Source organism: Panulirus ornatus, chromosome 43, assembly GCF_036320965.1.
Source record: "Panulirus ornatus isolate Po-2019 chromosome 43, ASM3632096v1, whole genome shotgun sequence".
Taxonomy (NCBI): domain Eukaryota; kingdom Metazoa; phylum Arthropoda; class Malacostraca; order Decapoda; family Palinuridae; genus Panulirus; species Panulirus ornatus.
This window is the reverse complement of record NC_092266.1, coordinates 22,240,962-22,266,705: the sequence shown is the minus strand read 5'-3', so window position 1 is coordinate 22,266,705 and position 25,744 is coordinate 22,240,962. Positions and strand designations below refer to the sequence as shown.

Genomic DNA, 25,744 nt, shown 5'->3' with positions numbered 1-25,744 from the left:
CCATCACTACCTCACAGCCTCCCTAATGCTTCCCATCACTACCTCACAGCCTCCCTAATGCTTCCCATCACTACCTCACAGCCTCCCTAATGCTCCCCATCACTACCTCACAGCCTCCCTAATGCTTCCCATCACTACCTCACAGCCTCCCTAATGCTTCCCACCACTACCTCACAGCCTCCCTAATGCTCCCCATCACTACCTCACAGCCTCCCTAATGCTCCCCATCACTACCTCACAGCCTCCCTAATGCTTCCCATCACTACCTCACAGCCTCCCTAATGCTTCCCATCACTACCTCACAGCCTCCCTAATGCTTCCCATCACTACCTCACAGCCTCCCTAATGCTTCCCATCACTACCTCACAGCCTCCCTAATGCTCCCCATCACTACCTCACAGCCTCCCTAATGCTCCCCATCACTACCTCACAGCCTCTCTAATGCTCCCCATCACTACCTCACAGCCTCCCCTCCTCCTAAAGCTCCTCATCACCACACTGTCACAGTCTCGTCACCTCTCCTCACCACCACCTCACTCACTGCTCCCTCACCGCACCAATAATGTACCCAAGTTCCTGGAGGCGCTTCCTAATCCATCCTCAATCACAGGATGAGATTGGGCCAATCTTCTCTCGGAATTGCTTGTGGTGCGGCTACAGCCGTTACCACTCCCGCCCCTCCATTCTAACTCGCACAATTCACTCCTCTCGACTTGAGATGAATTAATCATTCATGCACAATTTTTTTCCACTGCTTATTTTGCGAATCCATTTTCCCCAATGGATATTGCGAATCTATATATTTAAGATATTGCGAATATTCTATTTTTCATATCTCATCACGAATCCATTTCTCCTATTGCTTTTGGCGAATCCATTTTTCTTTTGGGGAATTCCGAACTTATGGTATTTTTTTCCTTCACTTCTGCGGGTCTCATTGAGAGGAGTGGCTACAATGGCTCTGTCCATTTATAGTTTGAAGTCAGTTATATAAATGTCTGGACTGGAATTTCTCCTGGTCTAGTGTGAACCTTTGACCACGAAGGTACGACCCTTAAGCACGACGGCACAACCCTTGAGCACAACGGTACGACCCTTGAGCACAACGGTACGACCCTTGAGAACCACAGTGCGATCGTTAAGCACGACAGTACGATCCTTCAGCTGAACTGTACGACTCCTGGGTGTAATGGGGCAGGTGTTTTCACCCAAACCTCAAGGAACAGGTCGCAGGTCACGCCATCACAACCAAGGGGTCGTACTGTCGTGCTCATAAGGTCGTACCGTCGTGTTCATGGGTCGTCACGACGTGACTCAGGTATAGAGAGAAGGAAGTGAACACTGTCGAGAGAGTTAGGGTGTGAGGCTCGCGAGGAGGTCGTCAAGACCCCACCTGCTGACCTCCAGCTACCGCTGCTGCTGCTGCAACAATACTGTTGAGGAGGGTGGTCCGCTGCTGGCATGGGTCATGTCCTATCTCAACCTTGAACAGTGTATCCAACTGATGACTCTTCCCTATACCTTGCAACAGGGGCTACTGGGAAGACGTGTAGAAAGGGACATACCAAGACCATCTTCGGTTCCTCCCTCACCGCCTACCATCAGGTGCCTTCAACACCCTGCTCCACCCTGTTATCTCTAACCATCACCTGGGCCTCAATCAACGGTTGGAGGAGTAGCTGCTTGCATACTCCGCCACCAATCACCTCCTGCCATCTGAAATCCCTCGCGCCAGAGTAGTTGTTCGGCACCACACGGAACCAGTCCGAGCTGGTATAGACCACTACATAAACGGTCCCATCCCCCGACCACTGCGACCATCATCAATAATAAGGGACTGCCACCACGGGACCAGGTGGCACCGAGACCCACCCTAATGTATAGGTAAAGACGACCCTTTCACGCACCCCATACCTACCCTTTTTATAGCCGGTGTGATATTGTGCGTAGTCCCTTTATACTTATTTTTTTTACCAAGCCTTTGGCTGCAGTGGACGTACAGTTCTTTATTGTTATCATTATCGTTATATTATCTGTGGCCCACCGGTTAGCCATGCGGCCCTACACTCTCACAGACGCGGGTTCAAATCCCCGACAAGGCAGCCGGGTCGTAGCCAACCCTGCTAATGCCTTTCAGGCTAGTCGATGAAGCTGGGCTACATGGCGTCAACTGAGGTGTATGTATGTAACACAAATAATAATCACACACTCACACACACACACACACACAGTGTGAGAAGAGGGACTTGGGAGTTGACATCGTCCCTAAAATGTCGCCAGAATCCCACACAAAGAGAAAAGTTAAGAAGACAGACTGTCTGCTGGCCTATACTAGAACAGCTCAGCCCAGCCTTCAAGTATGTAGATAAAGAAATATTCAGCAAGCTGTTCATATCCTACATTAGGCACAAAACTAAAATATACTTCTCAAGTTTGGTTACGGCAACTTAAAAAGTACAGAAAATAAATATAAATGGTCCAGAACAGTGCAACGTAGACGATACAAGAATCACAGGGAGTAACAAGGAAAGGCCAGAAGCCTTAAATTTGCCTACCATTGAAGTGAAAAGAGTGAGGAGTGACCTTATCACAACCTTTTAAGTTTCTAAAGCAGATCGATGGCATAGACGGTGAGCAAGTCTTCGAAAAATGTTGAAGAACGACCAGAGGTAAAGAAGTACTTTCCTAGTATGAGAGTGGTGGATGAATGGAAGACACTAGGAGAGGACGAAGGGCCATTATTCTTCTTGATCTTTTACAAGATTTGCCAGGATGGAACACAAGGCTGAATGAGTTCGTGGAGTGATGAAAAGTTCACGAGGGAAGTAAAAAATGATGAGGATCGCATCGATCTTAAAAGGATCGCATCGACTTGAAAAGGGATCGCATCGACTTTAAAAGGGTACCTACACAACAAACTTCAAGAGGCGGTCTGATGATGAAATCTAACCCGAGTAATGAGGACGAGACACGTGAAAGCGAGTCCTAGATACGAATATCACCCACCAGGAAATAACATTGCAAGAGGCTGTGAATGAGAGGAACTTGGGGACTCGAGTCTGCTGTACCCAACCTGTCGCTGGGCTTCCACCTCATGAGAAATGTAATCGAGACAAGCTGTCTGCGAGATTACATCAGAATTGCTTTTGAATTACACGGAAAAGAAAATGTTTCAGCAAATTACTCACGCTATGAATATTAAATGTAAATAGAGAATATGTTTCCCAAGTTTGTCACCGCAGTTAAAGAAGAACAAAGAACAAAGAGAAGGACATGACAGACGGTGCCAGATTTAAGAAAGATGAATGACAGTGTAAGGTCACAGGTCACAGACTTACCCACCATGGAAGAGAAGAGAGTAAGGGGATGGTTTCATCACAACCTTAAGTCAAGTCTCGAGGTTTGATGACGGTGTCAGATAACATACAGTTCTTCGAAAGATGCCAGGGCAGAGCCAGCAGTGCCCACAACAACGAAGCAATACGAGACTTTAGAAAAGATGTAAAAAAGAAAAAAAAAAGTATCGTTTCAGGAGTAGAGGATGATGGATTGGGCTAAGTGATGAAAGTCTGAGCGTCGACAGTATGTGAGAGTTTAAAGAAAAAAAAAAAGTTGTACGAGAGTGAAACTTTTAAAAGATGGGTCTCCCCCCACCACCAGCACCACCGGGTTGTTGAACACGACCGGTCAAAAATAGATAACTACACACGCACCATGATTGATGGCTGCGTCGAACAGCGACCTAACTATATATCGATTCAGTCAGCAGAGTATATCGACGAACCATAAATCGCCGTATATAAGAACATGTCCTCCATTGTCGGGAAGTCAGACGTTACTAACCATAAAGACGGTAATAACTTCCTTACGTTAACTATTTATTCTGAGTGAATGGATCACGCTACTATATATATCACGGGACATCATTAACCACCTGAAATGGTTATAGGAAATCAAAAAAAAATGAGGGAAAATACGTTGGCAAGCCAAGGAAGGAGGAGGAGGATGGGGGCCTATATATGTGTGTGGAGTCGGTAGGGAGGAATTTAATTTCAAATCCATGGAGGAGGGTTGGAGCAGACGTGATGGAAAAAGTTGGCCGTCTGAGAGGAAAGTTTGGGGCCGGATTGTGGTGTGGGGAAATATTCCTGGCCTCGACTGACATAACATATCCCTTGGTCTAACCCTTCCCTTCAGCACGACGGTACGATCATTGAGCACGACGGTACGATCATTGAGCATGACGGTACGATCTCTGAGCACGACGGTACGATCATTGAGCACGACGGTACGATCTCTGAGCATGATGGTACGATCTTTAAGCACGACGGTACGATCTCTGAGCACGACGGTACGATTCCTGAGCACGACGGTACGATCCCTGAGCACGACGGTACGATCCCTAAGCACGATCGTACGATCTCTCGAGTACTCCGTTACGATGTTACAGTACGTCAGTACAGTCCTTGGGCACTACATTATGGGCTTTGGGTACATATATATATATATATATATATATATATATATATATATATATATATATATATATATATATATATATATATATATATATATATATTTATATATATATTTATATATATATTTATATATATATTTATATATATATATATATATATATATATATACATATATATATATATATATATATATATATATATATATATATATATATATATATATATATATATATATATATATATATATATATATATAACCCGTCCTTAAAACTGACCCTTTAAAAAAGGTCAGGTCAAAGGCCAGGCCATCGTATGGAAAGGTCATCCCGTCGTGGCCAGAGGCCGTATCGTCCAGTATCACAGGTGAAATAACTCGGCCTCACCTCAGGCCAGAAGCTCGAGTTTGGTGTTCTGTTTTGGTCCGTGGTCCGTCCTTCCTCCCCGCCGTCCGTGCACATTAATCTCCCCAACCATCTCTCCCCAGACAACCGCATCAAAAGTCTAAGGGGAAATTTTCCGTGAGGCGATCCTTCCAGCAAGGCCTTTTATAAATCGTATATAAACGAGGCTGGCTGTCAGTCAAGATGGCCGCCGCTGCTGAAAATAGAATATGAAAATGGAAAGAAAGATGAAAAAAAAAACAAAAAACGACGAGACGATGTCTTTATATACAATAGGATGAGGAGGAGTGAGCCATGCCGACAGGCCCGAGGCCGGCTCGTGGACCCTGTGGTCAGAAAATACGTACCCAAGAAATGTTTGTAAAAGACAAGTGTCCAACCCCATGCGCACGACGGTACGACCCTTGAGCACGACGGTGCGACCCTTGAGCACGACGGTACGACCCTTGAGCACGACGGTACGACCCTTGCGCACGACGGTGCGACCCTTGAGCACGACGGTACGACCCTTGAGCACGACGGTACGACCCTTGAGCACGACGGTGCGACCCTTGAGCACGACGGTAGGACCCTTGAGCACGACGGTGCGACCCTTGAGCACGACGGTACGACCCTTGAGCACGATGGTACGACCCTTGAGCACGACGGTATACGAAGGCCTAGTGAAGGATCGCATTGATATACCTAAGGGTCGTGGCGTCGCGTTTAAGATCTCTTTCAAAAGTTCCATTTCCCACTCAGCAAGTATTTCAACATCACCCACGTACTCCGGGCGGATCACGCTCTTCGAGGAGCGCTGCAGCTTGTGTCTGTGTGGGGGAAGGAAGGGACCTTCACCACACTGGACCACCACACCACACCTGAGGGGTGAGGGGGTGGTCTTTGGGAGGCTGCACGCACCTCATCCCAACCCTGAGACTGAGGATGATGTGGGGATGAGGGGAATAATAAGACATTAAGTAGGTCTCCTACTCTGTCTGGGGAAAGGGCTGGGCTGCCCACTGCCCTACATGGAGCAGACTTGCTACCTTACAAAACCATTCAACCATACACAACTCGGATCTGTCTTTTGGAGTTTACAACGAACAATCTTTATACTAACGAAGTGTTAGGTGACAGAGGCCTACTTTATCCCCTCCTCCCGACCCTCTCTTCTCCATACGGTCGTCGTAGGTTTATAATAATGTTTTATGTTTATATGAAGGTTATAGACTATGGTGTGATGAGGAGGTACAGTCTCATCTGACGTGTTAAAGTTGGCTCACCTGGAGATTCTAATTCAGAAAAGTGACACGCCTCAAACACACACACACACACACACACACACACACACACACACACACACACACACACTAGCTCCGGAGCCACGTTCCTGCACAATGTGACACACTAACAGGCAGGACTTCACATAATGGTCACTGGCCATCGTGGAGGAAGGACTCTGCAGGGGAGCCTCATACTGGCACGTTGGGGTGTGTGGTGGGGGGGTCAGCTGTTGCTGCTCACACACTTGCTGTCCATATACTGCTTTAACCCCAGCCCTGCCGCCCCTATGTGTCCTTACTGGTTGTCGGAGCCACTGTCCTTACCATGGGAGGTGAAGGCGGGGTCCACTGTCCTTACCAGGGAGGACAGGGCGGGTCCACTGTCCTTACCAGGGGAGGTGAGGGTGGGGCCCACTGTCCTTACCAGGGGAGGTGAGGGCGGGGCCACTGTCCTTACCAGGGGAGGTCAGGGCGGGGCCCACTGTCCTTACCAGGGGAGGTGAGGGCGGGGCCACTGTCCTTACCAGGGGAGGTGAGGGCGGGGCCACTGTCCTTACCAGGGGAGGTGAGGGCGGGGCCACTGTCCTTACCAGGGGAGGTCAGGGCGGGGCCCACTGTCCTTACCAGGGGAGGTGAGGGCGGGGTCCACTGTCCTTACCAGGGGAGGTGAGGGCGGGGCCCACTGTCCTTACCAGGGGAGATGAGGGCGGGGCCCACTGTCCTTACCAGGGGAGATGAGGGCGGGGCCCACTGTCCTTACCAGGGGAGGTGAGGGAGGGGTCCACTGTCCTTACCGGGGGAGGTGAGGGCGGGGCCCACTGTCCTTACCAGGGGAGATGAGGGCGGGGTCCACTGTCCTTACCAGGGGAGGTGAGGGCGGGGCCCACTGTCCTTACCAGGGGAGGTCAGGGCGGGGCCCACTGTCCTTACCGGGGGAGGTGAGGGCGGGGCCACTGTCCTTACCAGGGGAGGTGAGGGCGGGGCCACTGTCCTTACCAGGGGAGGTGAGGGCGGGGCCACTGTCCTTACCAGGGGAGGTCAGGGCGGGGCCCACTGTCCTTACCAGGGGAGGTGAGGGCGGGGTCCACTGTCCTTACCAGGGGAGGTGAGGGCGGGGCCCACTGTCCTTACCAGGGGAGATGAGGGCGGGTCCACTGTCCTTACCAGGGGAGGTGAGGGCGGGGCCACTGTCCTTACCAGGGGAGGTGAGGGCGGGGCCACTGTCCTTACCAGGGGAGGTCAGGGCGGGGCCCACTGTCCTTACCATGGGAGATGAGGGCGGGGCCCACTGTCCTTACCAGGGGAGGTGAGGGCGGGGCCCACTGTCCTTACCAGGGGAGGTCAGGGCGGGGCCACTGTCCTTACCAGGGGAAGTCAGGGCGGGGCCCACTGTCCTTACCATGGGAGATGAGGGCAGGGCCCACTGTCCTTACCAGGGGTGGTCAGGGCGGGGCCACTGTCCTTACCAGGGGAGGTCAGGGCGGGGCCCACTGTCCTTACCATGGGAGATGAGGGCGGGGCCACTGTCCTTACCAGGGGAGGTCAGGGCGGGGGCCACTGTCCTTACCAGGGGAGGTGAGGGCGGGGCCCACTGTCCTTACCAGGGGAGGTCAGGGCGGGGCCACTGTCCTTACCAGGGGAGGTGAGGGCGGGGCCCACTGTCCTTACCAGGGGAGGTGAGGGCGGGGCCCACTGTCCTTACCAGGGGAGGTGAGGGCGGGGCCCACTGTCCTTACCAGGGGAGGTGAGGGCGGGGCCCACTGTCCTTACCAGGGGGAGGTGAGGGCGGGGCCCACTGTCCTTACCAGGGGAGGTCAGGGCGGGGCCACTGTCCTTACCAGGGGAGGTGAGGGCGGGGCCACTGTCCTTACCAGGGGAGGTCAGGGCGGGGCCACTGTCCTTACCAGGGAGGACAGGGCGGGGCCACTGTCCTTACCAGGGGAGGTGAGGGCGGGGTCCACTGTCCTTACCAGGGGAGGTGAGGGCGGGGCCCACTGTCCTTACCAGGGGAGATGAGGGCGGGGCCCACTGTCCTTACCAGGGGAGGTGAGGGCGGGGCCACTGTCCTTACCAGGGGAGGTGAGGGCGGGGCCACTGTCCTTACCAGGGGAGGTGAGGGCGGGGCCACTGTCCTTACCAGGGGAGGTCAGGGCGGGGCCACTGTCCTTACCAGGGGAGGTGAGGGCGGGGCCCACTGTCCTTACCAGGGGAGGTGAGGGCGGGGCCCACTGTCCTTACCAGGGGAGGTGAGGGCGGGGCCACTGTCCTTACCAGGGGAGGTGAGGGCGGGGCCCACTGTCCTTACCAGGGGAGGTCAGGGCGGGGCCCACTGTCCTTACCAGGGGAGGTCAGGGCGGGGTCCACTGTCCTTACCAGGGGAGGTCAGGGCGGGGCCCACTGTCCTTACCATGGGAGGTGAGGGCGGGGCCCACTGTCCTTACCAGGGGAGGTCAGGGCGGGGCCCACTGTCCTTACCAGGGGAGGTGAGGGCGGGGCCACTGTCCTTACCAGGGGAGGTCAGGGCGGGGCCCACTGTCCTTACCATGGGAGGTGAGGGCGGGGCCCACTGTCCTTACCAGGGGAGGTGAGGGCGGGGCCACTGTCCTTACCAGGGAGGTCAGGGCGGGGCCCACTGTCCTTACCATGGGAGGTGAGGGCGGGGCCCACTGTCCTTACCAGGGGAGGTGAGGGCGGGGCCACTGTCCTTACCAGGGGAGGTCAGGGCGGGGCCCACTGTCCTTACCAGGGGAGATGAGGGCGGGGCCCACTGTCCTTACCAGGGGAGGTGAGGGCGGGGCCACTCCCGGAGATTGGCGGCAGTAAATTGCTTGCTCATGAGAGTGCTCTCTCTCTCTCTCTCTCTCTCTCTCTCTCTCTCTCTCTCTCTCTCTCTCTCTCTCTCTCTCTCTCTCTCCTCACTCTTCCATCTTCCCACAGGGTATCAGTGTCTGTGTGCCCCAGTGTCCGTGTACCCTTCCATAAACATTAATTTCTTAATTGATTAATTTCTTTCAGCGTCGTCATGACTCTACCTTGTCATAGTCTGTCTGTCTGGTCGTTCCTGTAAGAGCCTGTGCTTGGGCGACGTCCATGAAGGTAATAATGCATTACTGGCGTTGTCTTCCCCTTGCGTGTGTGGCTCCTCCCAGCCACCACCGGCTCTTTGATCCACGTCAGGAGGAACACGGCACCGGTTCGTATGCACTATGTCCCCGTGCTCACATCTACCTGAGTATTGACCTCTTTGTACCAGTATGAGGAGACAAGTTCCGTTCTTGTGGGGGCCCCCAGCACCTTGAACTTGCTTTATCTCTGAAGAGATTCTGCCATTAGGTAGCGCGCAGCGCTTACCGCAGAAAAATGCATAGTTAGGAATAAAAGAGTTGTGAGGCCCATGTTGTCGTGTGTTGTGCGTGAGATGGAGACGGTGTGTGGTTGAACGACTAGAACGCCAGTAACCTATGAGGTATATGAGGACGGGGAAAAAAAGTAGTTTGGGCCAAGGAAGGTAACTTGAAAGCCACTGTAGTGCTGACTCACTGCGTCATTTACACATCTCTCTCTACCTCCTCGTCTCTCTCCGTTCATCTCTTTTTCTTTCTGTCCTCATCTTTAACCCACACGTGCACATTACTCCTGTATATATATATATATATATATATATATATATATATATATATATATATCAACTGACATATTTCTCTCTTGTTTCTCCCCTGATGATGTGATTATTACACGAAAGTGCACTTAGGAACTTATTGTGTTTCATTTTCCCCGTGGACTCAAAGGAATATATATATATATATATATATATATATATATATATATATATATATATATATATATATATATATATATATATATATATATTCCATGCAAATGCTGCTCAGAATTCATGGTGTCGTGGCTCCGCGTTGTGCCTGTGTCGTGTAGCGTCAGTATTATGTGGGTCAGAATATCTGCTTCCCTCGTGCTGTTCCCCACACTCTCCTCCGTCGCTCTGGGATGCTGCTGCTGCTGCTGCTGCATCATTCTGTTCCCCGCTCCTATCGCACCATTTCCTGCCGTCCGCTCGTCTGCTGCCTCCCGCCGCAGCCCTGACTTCTCTCCCACACACAGCTGATCCAGCCAACCACTCTGGTGCTTCCGCTATTATAGAGGCCCTTGGTGGTGGGGCAGTGTGGTGGGGGATAACACCACCAACACAGTCAATGATATCCAGAGCGGAACCAGCAGGCAGCAGTGGCCGTGGGAACAGCTTCATGAAAGGATCCAGTGAGCTGCAGCGGTCATGACAGCTGCCTCATGAGAGGCAGCAGTAGGAAGCAGCAGCGGACCCATGAGAGGCAACAGCAGTAAGCAGCAGCGGCCCCATGAGAGGCAACAGTAGTAAGCAGCAGCGGTCATGACAGCTGCCTCATGAGAGGCAGCAGCGGCCCTGACGGCTGCCTCATGAGAGGAACCAGCAGGGAGGGATGGAGGCAGTGGCAGCAGGAGTGTAAGGGGGAAGGAGCCAGGCCAGACAGGATCAGCTGTGTGTGAGTTTTCTGAAGCATCTGACATTCTGTCGGTGATAAATATCCAATAATGGCTGGTTGTCATGCAAGAGGACGGGCGGAGTGGGTGAGTGACGACAGGCAGGCAGGCCAGGCAGGCTCGTCCACCTCCCTCACGACTGGGTTATAACGTCGGACCCTGATCGTAGGTCATCTACACACTCCCTGTCTCCTCCTCATCATCACTGGTTAAGCGCCACCATCCTCCACTCTCCGTAAGAACTCTTCTGGTTACTTCCCTAATTCTCTTCCTTCCAGCTCATTCAGTCCATCGCGAAAGCGCTTTACTTTCACGCCTTCACTTCCACGATTGTTTTTTTTTTTTTTTAATAAGGCCTTATTTAAAGATAAGTGTGAGGTGGTACGATTTTCACAGCATACAATAACATATTAATAGTACTACTACTACTACTCCTCCTACCTGCTGTGGCACTCTGCCTGACCTAATGCCACAGAGGACGGGACCTTTGTACCTGACGAAGGACATGATGGTCATAACCTCCCTCCATATCTCACTATGGGAGTCTTAACAAGTTTTTCCCTCCCTACTGACGTACGTATGGGGTCCAGGCTGAACCAATGTGATTCTTAGATGTGTGTGTATGTGTATGCGTGTTTCTTCGTGATATCCAGTATGTGTGTGTGTGTGTGTGTGTGTGTGTGTGTGTGTGTGTGTGTGTGTGTGTGTGTGTGTGTGTGTTCCCTTTTGACCAGAGTGTGTTCCATGCTGCATTATGTGTTCCACATCGTTCTGTGCTCCACACTGACCTGCCTTCCATATTTACCCATATCCCACGTGCATCTGTCTTATATTCACCGACCTGTGTGTGTATATATCGTGTATCACTTGTGTACCTCACATGATGGACTCCGTGTAGTCCTTGTTGATGAGACTGAGTTTCATGTGGACCAAAATGTATCAAATGTCCAACAGTATTTGTCCTCTGGCGACATGTTTGTATTCCACGTGTCATCTTGTGTTTCAAGATGGGCAGTCCACGTTGGTGCGTGTCCGTACCGTCTGGTCTCATGGTCACCAGGCATTGCCTACATGTATCGTATAATGAATCCTATCTAGTATGGACGATGTAGAACATGTGTTTGGTACCAGGTTGACACCCGTGTGTCCGAGGTGTAGCTGGTTGACTCTGTGTGTGTGTATGTGTGTGTGTGTGTGTGTGTGTGTGTGTGAGTGTGTGTGTGTGTGTGTGTGTGTGTGTGTGTGTGTGTGTGTGTGTGTGTGTGTGTCTGTGTGTGTGTGTGTGTGTGTGTGTGTGTGTGTGTGTGTGTGTGTGTGTGTGTGTGTTTTGGGGGTTGGGGAGCTGTGAGTTGGGGCCTGCGTTCATGCTGCAGACTTGGCATGTTTAGGAGACTGGGGAGGTTTGAAGGTCTGGAATTGGGGCTAGGCTGGGAGGCTGGTCTAAGCTGAGAGGTAGGGCAAGGCAGGGGCAGGACAGGACAGGGGCTTGAGGTGAGGTTTGGCTGGGAGGCAGGGCTGGAGGTGAGGTTTGGCTGGGAGGCAGGGCTGGAGGTGAGGCTGGGCTGGGAGGCAGGGCTGGAGGTGAGGCTGGACTGGGAGGCAGGGCTTGAGGTGAGGCTGGGCTGGGAGGCAGGGCTGGAGGTGAGGCTGGGCTGGGAGGCAGGGCTGGAGGTGAGGCTGGACTGGGAGGCAGGGCTTGAGGTGAGGCTGGGCTGGGAGGCAGGGCTGGAGGTGAGGCTGGGCTGGGAGGCAGGGCTGGAGGTGAGGCTGGAGGAGACGCACCACCAGCCGCAGTACCTATTGATTGTTGTCTTGCACTCCAGCTTGCAAACCCGGACCTCCTGCCCCTCCTGCTGCTCCTACTCCTGCTGCCCCTGCCTATCCTACCCTTCCTAACTGCCACTGCTGATCGTGCCTCTCCTGCTATCACGACTATGTTTCCACTACTGCCCCTGCTGATCCTGCCCCACCTGCTACTACTGCCATGTTGCTGCTCCTACCCCCTCCTTCTGCTGTTGTTGTTGCTGCTGCTGCCGCCACCCCAGTTACTGCAGTCGCTCCTGCCCCTGCTTCCCTCTGCTGTTGGTGCTGTTAACCTCACTGCTGCTTATGCTAATGTTAACCCTTCATCTACATCTGTTTTCGCTACTGCTTGTCCTGCTGCACCAGCTGCTGCTCCTGTTACATCTGCTGCAGCATGTCCCTCTATCTCTAATGTAAGTGATATATATATACCATATATTGGTGTTACCGGACTCCACCGAACTTAGGGTAAACCGCGAGTAAAAAGTCACCTTTGGGTAGGCTATATCATCGTCAGTTGCCTTAAGCACGTACAGTCTCGTGAAAGCACTTCTCACTTCAAAGGAGTCCATCCTGTCCCTGCTACTGAGTGGAACGCAGCCTTGGAGCTGCAGAAGCCCCAGGATGGGGTACCTTAGGTTACGGCCCCAGAACCCATTTTGTGAAAAAGGGATGCTGGGGTTATACAGGGTGGGACGAAATTAATGTACCCGATTTACAGAAAAGATTTACAATGGTAACCTTACATCAGAACTGACTGAATGACAGAGTCCATTAATCTGTCGAAAATCAAAATCTATTTCCTAAACCGCTTTTATGGAAGCATATTATTTCCTTTATTCTTGCTTTGATTACTAATCTTTTGACAGGTGTGTGGCATCGGGGTCTCATCTCTACGCTCTCCTCTTTTGGCTTTCCTTCCTCACTTTGCTCCTTCATATCTAGTGTCCTCTCTGGCCGATCTCTCTCCGTGGTTGTTGGATGGATCAGCCTCTCTTCCTTTCTCCTTCAACAGCGGTGTCCCTAAAGTTCTGTCCTGCCTCCTACACCTTTTTTCCCTATTTCATCGGCGATTTCCTGTCTTCTACAAATATATCCAAATGCGCTCATACGCTGGCGATTCAACACTGCATTCCTCCACATCTCTCTATTCCGCTTCATCTTGTCTCTCGATCTACATCTTGTCTCGACACATCTTCCTCAAATTCAGACTTGGACAGGATATCTTAGTGGGGTAAACGATATCTGTTTAAGTTTAGCGCCTCCAAGACCCCAGTTTCTACCCACCTTTCTATCTTCAATTCCTCAAAACTTTCCTCTTTCCTTCGACGGTCATGTAATTCCACTTCTTAACTGAATGAATATACTTGGGATTACCGTGGCATGCACTCTATCCAGATAACCACACATTGCGGAAATTGCTAAAGTCTGCCTCCAAGAAACTGGGAATCCTGTTTAGATGATGAAATATCTTTTTCTTTTTTCCAAATAGTTGCTCTGTTTATACAAGGGATTGGTCCGTCCTTGTATGGAGTACTGCTCTCATATGTGGGGTGGTTTTAGCTCTGACGTCTTGCTCAACGAGTTAAGTCAAAGCGGCCCGACTTATCATCTCTCCCACATTCACATCCTTATCAGATTTCATTTTATTTTGATTCACTTCAGAAATCAGGTAAAATATTTCGGCCCATCGTGGATCAAAATAATAATAATAATAATAATAATAATAATAATAATAATAATAATAATAATAATAATAATAATAATAATAATAATAATGATAAAAATAATAATAATGATAATAATAATAATAATAATAATAATAATAATAATAATAATAATAATAATAACAATAATATCATTATTATTACTATTTATGTGTACCCATGTGCACTTTTGTATACACTTGGTTTGTGTGTGTGTGTGTGTGTGTGTGTGTGTGTGTGTGTGTTTCCCTCAGTGAGTCATGAGAACATGTGACGAGCGTGGTCGACCACTAAGGCAAGCATCATCACGTCCATCCCAGGAACTGAGGCACGGCTTTCGTGAGGCTCTCATGTGTGGGACACAAGAGGGAGGAAACCCTTCCCTTGTCCACCCACGTACTTGAACCTTACCCTTTCCTAAGGCTTACGTTTACTTATGAGAGGAGGTAGAGAGAGCCTTACTCCCATGCCTCCCATGGCTAATACTGAACGGTAGGAGGGAGGAGGAGGAGGAGGAGGAGGAGGAGGAGGAGGAGGAGCCTTCTTCCCCCTGGAGCCGGGGGAGGGGGGGGGGGGTGTCAGAGCAAGAGGACGCGGAGGCGGAGGAGGAGGAGGCGGCGGCAGACACAGCGTCTGACATGCAAATTGATAATCCCGCGGGAACTGTTGCCTCTCACACCAGTACCAGTATGACCGGGTCTGCCAACCGTTCCCTACTCTCCCCCAGCACGTTATGACTTAACTCCCCCACGCCCCCCCACCCCACCCCATCACCCTGAGAGAGAGAGAGAGAGAGAGAGAGAGAGAGAGAGAGAGAGAGAGAGAGAGAGAGAGAGAGAGAGAGAGAGAGAGAGAGAGATCCTCGCCTTATCTTATGACGTGAACGTTTTTTATGTGTGTGTGTGTGTGTGTGTGTGTGTGTGTGTGTGTGTGTGTGTGTGTGTGTGTGTTAGACACTTGAGTCTGGCATTCTGTGGTACGAACAGGACACAGTCGGGGACACTGCTGATGCCAGTGTAGTTGTTAAGGCTAGGATCAACAACGTGGCTCAGGGTAGGTCGGGAGAGATCCTGGGTAAAGCATAAGACATTTTCAAACGCTGATGAAAAAATGTGGAGAAAGCCCCAGAGAGGATGTGTTGGAGGGTCTTCCTTCTATAGACAATGTAGGATCTAAAACTCCGACTGGAATGTTATAGACCCCCACAAAAAAAAAGTCCCGAAAATGAAAGGAGGTTTGTATCACGAAATTAAGCCTTAGAAAATAACAGAGAAATAAAAACTGTAGGAGACTTTAAACAACTTAACATGAACTGGGGTGTTATTATTACAGGTCACCACGAAGAAAACGAGATTAACTGATTGAACAGAAAACTGTTTTCTGAGTAAGATGATCCGAGACCCAAGCAAAGGGAGTAATATATCTAGTGACGTCCACACACAGAGACCTGACCACCATCTGTTAGGACCGTGAAGAGCTTGGTAATAGCGATCACAATATCATACAGTTCATCACGAACGGTAAATAATATAAGAAAAAAAATATTGAAGATGAGTAGATTTTGATAGGTTGCGATAGGACACACGTCACAGAAAATGGATTAAGACTAAAACTTGGTCACAGCCCAAACAATGTTGATGAAATATCAAGTTGGCAGTACTGCCCTATGAGGGTCAGCGTCCCTAGACAGGTGAATCAACTTGTCAAAGGGAGGAGCCAGGGTGGAGGAATAAAGAAAAGTACGGTTTAAAATTATTGGTAAAAATGGGGGTTTGGGGTGCTTGCACGGTATCGAAATCACGTAGAGACAAACAAGACCAAGAAATGTACAAAAGATTACAAAAAAAAAATAATCAGAACCGATAAGAAAAACAAAACAAAAGAAATCATAGCGTGAAGGTTCCCGAAAGAATTATTTAAGTGTCTTGAGAGCAAAACACAAAATCAATGACACGATTGGCTCATTACCAAATTATGAAAAAAGGAAACAAAGAGTTGTATTAAATGGTGAAGGATCCAACCAACTGGCTTCACTCAACGAACGGGGTTCCACAAAGCTCAGTTCTAAGACCTTATACTTTCCATCGTCTCCATCAACGACTTACAGAAACATGAGTCGATAAAAAGATCTCACAATCCGTGGACAACACGAGACTTGGAAATATACCCCAAGTCAAAGGAAGACTTCCAGATGATTCAGAGGGATCCAGACAAACGTATGGTGTAGTCACGGACATGCCAGACGGATCTGAACGTAGATATATGCAAAGCAATGCACTTTGGCGCCGACAATCTAAATCACGATAACAAAATGCTTAATAAACCATTACAAAACGTTAAAGAAGAAAGGACCTTGGAGTGATTACCAGTAATGACCCTAATTACAGTAAACATTGCGTGGCCCAAAAAGGATGCAATGTTTCATGGCTAGAAATCTAGACTACTGAATAATTAAAATATATACCCTTCATTCCCCCTGGTCATATGCTGTTCAGTTCTAGTCACCAAACCTGATGAAGGATGAAGAAAAAATGGTACAAATCCAAAGAAGAGCAACCAAACTAGTTCCTTCACTTACATACATTCCTTTTGAGGGAAAACTTAAAAATCATTATTCTCTGAAACAGTGCAGACTCCGAGGCCATTCAGCAGAGGTCATACGAATACTAAATGATCTCGACAACGTATGAACATTTCTGCACTTCAGATAGAGATTCAGAGACGAGAAATGAAGATATGGAGATAAAGTGAAGATGTGATAGCAATGTGAGCACAGGTTGTTTTCACGTGCTGAAGGAAATCACTGAGAAGACAATTGATTCTTTCAAGTCAGGACAAGACAAACTCTTCACTGATACCTGTTATCAGTAAACAATCCAGTTTATCAACATCATATAACCCTGTCTTTTTCTTTTTCTCACTTTCTTCAGAATCTAGTCCCAGATAAACAGTTGTTAAATTTACGGGAACATTTTCCCGTCCATACTTTCCTATAAAAGTTCCACGGCAGAATATTTCCCCCAGACTACACGGTGTTCCCTTCTCATCCTTTTTCTTTATCCCTGCTGGCAGTTGAGCCGGATGGAGAGGTGGGTGGAGAGATATCTTCTGCTTTACTATCCCGTTTTTACACCGCTACTTGACGCAGATAACATGGTCATGGACCATCAAGTCTCTAGTTATCTGCCCTTCCCATGTACTCCTTCCTTACCCTCCGCCAGTCCTGGCAGGTTCCTCCTTCCCTTACCCCTCGCCAACACTATGAGATGACGTCCCTTACCTCACCACCAGCCCTGATATGTACCCTTACAAACCAACAACTCTGACACAGTGTTCCTTACCCACCTGCTGCCCTATATATTGTGCCCTTACTCACCAACAACCCCTCCACAGCGGTAACTAACCCCACCACCAGCCCTCACCAGGGCTGCCTTACTCACTTCTACAGTTCCCCAGCAGATAACCTCGTCATGTAATGTCACATGCATCTGTCATGCACCACAGTCCTCATCAGAGCAACCTGACCTACCACAAGCCAGCGTCAGCCGTGACATGCTTTTCCGTTTACAACTCATGTATCACGTAGCAAGGCCGAGGGAAAAAGGTTATGTTACGTTAGTTTGTGTTGTGTTCAACGATTTTATAAAGGCCGTGCCACACAAACTGCACATGTTGGTTACGAGGGACGTATAGCGCAGTGGGGATATTCTTCTGTATACACACAAAACCTAATCCATAGCGAACGAACGCAATCGAACGTAACATAAAGTACCCTAGCCTAGCATAACCCAGCCCAGCTTCCACGTTTATGGAAGACAATCCCGATTGAGGACATATCTCTCTTTCTGACAGAAACCACTGAATGTCGTCTTCCTCCATTTCAAGCCTCTTTACATTTTCATATTTGGGACTGCGTTTACATTTTGTCTATAGGTTTGCACAAGGGTATATGTTCGCTAGTTTTATATATGTGCTCAAGTTTAGTTTCAGGGTTTGGTTTAGTCTTTTCCTCTAGATTTATACGTACAGTTTTGTTTTCTGGGTTGTGAGGTTTATATGTATGTTTTTTGGTTTGTATGTCTCGATTTTGTCTCTAGGTTTACGTGTGGGTTCATATTTCCGTTATCCTAAGGCTGAATTACTGCTGTTAAGGACAAGGTTTTCGTCTGTACAGGTAATAAGGATTTGTTCACCTTTCCGTCGAAAACCTTGTGGTAAATTAACCCTTGTAAGACAGTGCAAGTCAGTGTACGTATATCAATCAAGACATGATTAATCAGTTTAAGGGATGATATTACTGCCAGTGTGACCCCTCACGTTCACTAAACTTATCTTTAATTCCCCTAAAACTGTGAACGTGTCAGCTGATTGTATAATGAATTTCGTTATCATTTCAGGTATGACGTGGTTGTGTTCGAACCAGCAGTATGTGGCAGGTAAGGTGTACTACTGTACTGGGTCTGTTTACTGGAGGTCAGTTTGTAGAAAATGATGTACTTTTGTTTATCTTAGACTCTAAGGAAGATTTTCTCGCTAATGTTTAATACCAATATTAAGGTGCGACCCTTGAGGGCGGTGGTACGACTATTGCAAACAGCGGTACGGACCTTGATCTCAACGGTACGATCCTTGAGCGCAACGGCACAATCCTTGAGCACAACGGTACGATCTTCGATCTCAACGGTAGTACGATCCTTGAGCACAGCGGTACGGACCTTGATCTCAACGGTACGATCCTTGAGCACAACGGTACAATCCTTGAGTACAACGGTACGATCTTTGATCTCAACGGTACGATCCTTGATCTCAACGGTGCGATCTTTGATCTCAACAGTACGATCCTTGAGCACAACGGGACGATCTTTGATCTCAACGGTACGATCCTTGAGCACAACGGGACGATCTTTGATCTCAACGGTACGATCCTTGAGCACAACGGGACGATCATTGAGCAGAACGGCACGACCTTCGATCTTAACGGTACGATCAATGAGCAGAATGGTACGATCTTCGATCTCAACGGTACGATCCTTAAGCACAACGGTACGATCTTTGATCTCAATGGCACGATCATTGATCTCAACGGTACGATCCTTGAGCACAACGGTACGATCTTTGACTCTCAACGGTACGATTCTTGGACACAAAGGTACGATCCTTGAGCACAACAGTACGATCCTTGAGCACAACGGTACGATCTTTGACTCTCAACGGTACGATTCTTGGACACAAAGGTACGATCCTTGAGCACAACGGTACGATCTTTGATCTCAGTGGTTCGATCCTTGAGTTCCACTGTATAATCCCCCACACTGTGGTTCAAATTATGAGGAATTCCACTACATAACTCACTCAGACAGTGGACTACGACAAGAGGATTTCCGTAATATGATTTCCAATGTTCCAGTCTAAATGTGTTCCAGTTTCCATGTGCTCCAGGTTCCATGTGTTCCAATTTCCACGTGTTTCAAGCTTCGCGTAATCACCTATCCATACAGGATCCATTACGCATTTCTATACACTCGTGGGGCCGCATCTCTTGAACTCCAGGAGTTTCAAGGGGAGTTAAAGGGTAATAGGAGTTCCAGGTTTCTATGAGCTGTCCAGGCTCCACGGCTGGAAGGCGTGGGTGGGTGGAGGCTTCCAAGCTTGGCGGGCGCCCCATTTCCAGGCCTGGCTGGCTGCCATAGGCACTCCCACGGTGGTGACATCATGTAACATCGGGAACAAGGGTAGGATAGGATAGGATAGGTTAGGTTAGGATAGAGGTTAAGTCAGGTCTGGTTACGTTAGATTAGGCTGCGTGGTTACATCGGGCTACGCTAAGGTACTACGTAGTTTGAATTTAGGTCAGTTTAGATTATGTTCGTAGATATATATATATATATATATATATATATATATATATATATATATATATATATATATATATATATATATATATATATGTATATATATATATATATATATATATATATATATATATATATATATATATATATATATATATATATATATATATGAGAGAGAGAGAGAGAGAGAGAGAGAGAGAGAGAGAGAGAGAGAGAGAGAGAGAGAGAGAGAGAGAGAGAGAGAGAGAGAGCTGAGAGGGTGTGAACATATGAGTATATAAAAGGCGCAGCTGCACACCAGAGGATGGGGAGGGGGAGGGAAGAGCAGCTGCTGAGGGGGGGAAGGAGACACAGGTGGCCAACATCGTACATGCTCGACCCGTTATACGCTCACCATCTTTCCACTTCCTTGTAAACCCACGGACGTCAACCACGGAAGATAACAACAGCTGCGTAAGATAACGGCAACGAGTAATATAACAAGAGCTGTGTAAGATAACAGCAACGGGTGGTAATATAGCTGTTGTACGATAGCAACAATGGGTAGTAATATGACGAGCTGTGTACGGATAACAAGAGCTGTGTACGGATAACAACAGCTGTGTACGGGTAACAAGAGCTGTGTACGGATATCAAGAGCTGTGTACGGATAACAAGAGTTGTGAAAGATATATATATATATATATATATATATATATATATATATATATATATATATATATATATATATATATATATATATATATATTTCTTTTCTTTCATACTATTCGCCATTTCCCGCGTTAGCAAGGTAGCGTTAAGAACAGAGAACTGGGCCTCTCAGGGAATATCCTCATCTGGCCTCGTTCTCTGTTCCTTCTTTTGGAAAATAAAAAAAAAAAAAACGAGAGGGGAGGATTTCCAGCCCCCCGCTCCCTCCCCTTTTAGTCGCCTTCTACGACACGCAGGGAATACGTGGGAAGTATTCTTTCTCCCCTATCCCCAGGGATAATATATATATATATATATATATATATATATATATATATATATATATATATATATATATATATATATATATATATATATATATATATAAAACCCATCGTGTAACAGACCACGAAATGTACAAGATAACAACTACAAGTGTAAAAGATAACGAGCACAGCTGTGTAGCCAGTGTGAACACTTGCTGTCGCCCAGAACCCTACAGCTGGTGGTATGTACCTGAACACCTGTCAGAGAACAAACACCTGCTAAAACAAGCTAATCTAAAGCAGCTGCCAGGGTTGTAGACATATATCTACCACCGCCTTGCTAAGACACCTGCCATTACGTAGCTACTGTCATGTGTGGACACACCACATATACGATGCCTTCATGTGTGTAGAGAGTCGCCACACAGTTGATGCTGTCATGTGTGGACACACCACATATACGATGCCTTCATGTGTGTAGAGAGTCGCCACATAGTTGATGCTGTCATGTGTGGACACACCACATATACGATGCCGTCATGTGTGTAGAGAGTCGCCACACAGTTGATGCTCTCATGTGTGGACACACCACATATACGATGCCGTCATGTGTGTAGAGAGTCGCCACACAGTTGATGCTCTCATGTGTGGACACACCACATATACGATGCCGTCATGTGTGTAGAGAGTCGCCACACAGATGATGCTGTCATGTGTAGACACACCACATATACGATGCCGTCATGTGTGTAGAGGGTCGCCACACAGTTGATGCTGTCATGTGTGGACACACCACATATAAGGTGTTCTTATGTGTAGACACATCACATGGTTCATCATGCTGTTATGGGCGGACATAGCACACAGATGATGATGTCATGTGTGGACAGGCCACATAGTTAATCTTGCCATATGTGGAGATTCCACACACACACACACACACACACCCTAGTCTGTGCCAGGTGTGTGTGTGTGTGTGTGTGTGTGTGTGTGTGTGTGTGTGTGTGTGTGTGTGTGTGTGTGTGTGATTACTATATGTTATTGTAATCTATGTTTTACGGGGAGGGATTTTTATACCCGCGTGGCCCCGTCTCGCAACCTTGTATGTTTACATGTGGCATATCGTTACGCCACTGTATACACGCAACACACACACACACACACACACACACACACACACCCTAGCCTGTGTATGTGTTCGGGTACGGCCTGTGTGTACATGTACACCATGTACACGGACAACTGATCCATGGTAGGAAAACCCGCTGATCCTGGCCCGTGTAAGACGAGCGGGCGACGACGCCCTGACACGTGGAGGGAGCGCGGGTCAAAAGCAGGCTCCCCGCGCCGGGGCTTCACTCTCACTTCCGCTCACTCTCACCTGGCATCGCTCACTCGTCGCCCCGACCCCAAGCCCCGGCCCCAAGCCCCGGCCACACACCCCGTGTCTGATACGATACACGGGAGGGAAGTCCTCCGCCACTGCCCCTCCCTCCTATCCCTCCCCCTAAATTAATATGATCACATAACGTGTAATACGAACCCATCACCTGCCGTCATGGGTCACTGATGACCTTATCCTGGAGTTTAATAATGATCGTTTGATACCCAACAACCTCCCCTCACCCCTCCACACCCACACACACCCTCACCCCTCCACACCCACACACACCCTCACCCCTCCACACCCACACACACACCCTCACCCCTCCACACCCACACACACACCCTCACCCCTCCACACCCACACACACCCTCACCCCTCCACACCCACACACACACCCTCACCCCTCCACACACCCACACCCACACACACACGGCTGCAAGTGACTCAAACCCACCCTTCCTCCCCAACCACCAACCCCAACCACCAGTTTCTCTGACCAACTTCAACCTTATCACCCTCTTCAAAAATGACTTCAAGAATAAAAAATTATACCTTGTAGGGTGAAGCAGTGTCTTAATCATCTGCTGCACAGCGGATTACGTGAAGGTTTGATAAGGCAGGAGGAATGGTGTTGATGTGAACCAGACGACGACTCCACCTCGAGGGTTGTGGCCAACACGAGAGAGAGGAGGAGGAGGAGGAGGGGCTTTGATGAGGTGGGTCATTAACACCAGCAGCATGACCCTCCTTGTGTTAAGTGACCTCTTGGATCAGTCGGGTACTACCTACAACCCTCTCTCTCTCTCTCTCTCTCTCTCTCTCTCTCTCTCTCTCTCTCTCTCTCTCTCTCTCTCTCTCTCTCTATCTCTCTCTCTATCTATCTATCGATCTGTCTATCTCTCACGGCCCCCCTCCTCCCCGGGGGGCGGGGCGCCGCCGCTGGTCAATGGATAGGGTTATCTTTCCTGCCTTATTTGATAATAGCGATAAGGACCTCTTTACTAGGTCATCATCACTCGAGGGGTCGTGCAGCCGGGCGCACGCACGCTGATCACCCCTCCATGACCATGACCTCCTGCACATACAGGCTGGCCTGCTGAACATATATACTGGTCTGCTGAACATATATACTGGCCTGCTGAACATGCATCCTGGTCTGCTGAACATATATACTGGCCTGCTGAACATTCATCCTGGTCTGGTGAACATATATACTGGCCTGCTGAACATTCATCCTGGTCTGGTGAACATATATACTGGCCTGCTGAACATTCATCCTGGTCTGGTGAACATATATACTGGCCTGCTGAACATTCATCCTGGTCTGCTGAACATATATACTGGCCTGCTAAACATTCATCCTGGTCTGGTGAACATATATACTGGCCTGCTAAACATTCATCCTGGTCTGGTGAACATATATACTGGCCTGCTAAACATTCATCCTGGTCTGGTGAACATATATTCTAGGCTGTCATTTGAACATTCATCCTGGTCTGGATTAACATAAATACATACATACAAATCTTGTGGTGTGCAGCATGACCTTGTGGTGTGCATCATGACCTTGTGGTGTGCAGCATGACCTTGTGGTGTGCATCATGACCTTGTGGTGTGCAGCATGACCTTGTGGTGTGCAGCATGATCTTGTGGTGTACATCATGACCTTGTGGTGTGCAGCATGACCTTGTGGTGTGCAGCACGACCTTGTGGTGTGCAGCATGATCTTGTGGTGTACATCATGACCTTGTGGTGTGCAGCACGACCTTGTGGTGTGCATCATGACCTTGTGGTGTGCAGCATGACCTTGTGGTGTGCATCATGACCTTGTGGTGTGCATCATGACCTTGTGGTGTGCAGCACGACCTTGTGGTGTGCATCATGACCTTGTGGTGTGCAGCACGACCTTGTGGTGTGCAGCATGACCTTGTGGTGTGCAGCATGACCTTGTAGCGTGCAGCATATTTACATTTCTAATACGTTTTCCGTCAGTCATAGTTCAAACCCTGTCCAATATGAGAATACCTGCATTGTTCTCTTCTGGCTAAGTAACATCTCTGTGCCTTTGTGTTCCTGTTGCTATTATCCTTATTAATCTACGTTGTTGCTGCACGTTTTCATGACACTCCCGGCGTTTTCACGGGACACTATTTTCTTTTCGCGGTGGCCAAACATTTCTCTCTCTCGTGTTGATGATATATGCAAAAGCCTTGACCACGAGCGTGGACCTTGGGTGGCCGTAGTACGACTTGTGTGCACGGTGGTACGACCGTCGAAACACGACAGGTCTGACCTTAGAGTGACACGCAAGGCGCTTACGACGTGACCTTTGACCTGAGCCTTAAGGGTCGGATGACACAGGTCAGGCCGTCATACTTTGATGGGAGGGACTCACAGTGTGAGGAACTGCAGCCTCACACTGATCGCCGGTACGAGCAACACATAATTGATGAAGTGTCTGGATCGGTCAGGTTGACCTGGCCTACCTGTATCGTACGATGCTAACGCTAAATTTAGTCTCCTTCATTCATTTTCTTTCAGTATACCTGAGGGTCTTCTTCCTTCACTTTCTTTCAGTAAATCTGAAGCTCTTCTTCCTTCACTTTCAGTAAATCTGAAGCTCTTCTTTCTTCACTTTCTTTCAGTAAATCTGAAGCTCTTCTTCCTTCACTTTCTTTCAGTAAATCTGAAGCTCTTCTTCCTTCACTTTCAGTAAATCTGAAGCTCTTCTTCCTTCACTTTCTTTAAATAAATGAGAAGATCTTCTTCCTCCACATTCTTTTAATATATCTGAAGGTCGTCTTCTTTCATTTTATTAAAAGTAAAACTGAAATTCGTCTTTCATTCTATTACAAGTAAAACTGCCAGTCTTCTTCCTTCACTTTCTCCAAATGAATTTGATAAACAATCACGTCTCGATTAATGTGATTGCACAGCGTGTGTTTATCGCGTGACAAGTTTAATAGAATGTACAGCTACGGGCGAGAGGATTCATGAACACACACACACACACACACACACACACACACACGCGCATGCCATTCTTCGTTTATTTATCTATTTAGCCACAACCACTTACACTCACTGGAATCATCGATACACCATCAGTGCTCTTTATCATCACGAACACTCTGATGCAGATGGATAATAACACACACGACACACCATTGATGATGTAATGTGCCTCTTATGTGAGTGCTTGGTTGGCGAGGGCAGACGTTCCGGACTCAAAGAGGAAAGACACAGTTGTGGAAACTATATAGAACTTAAGAATTTAATTAAGTCCCCAAAATTGGTAAATCAAAGGTCCAAAACTTTAATACTGATAGTGGATACAGAAGGTCCTGTGTACTCTACACT

At 48.4% G+C, this 25,744-nt stretch overlaps 1 protein-coding gene across 2 annotated transcripts in view; it reads left to right on the top strand.

Moving 5' to 3' along the window:
* The window catches only part of LOC139762390 (protein kinase C-binding protein NELL1-like), a 294,237-nt gene that overhangs the window by 181,443 nt on the left and 87,050 nt on the right, over window positions 1–25,744 (top strand). The window lies entirely within an intron of this gene.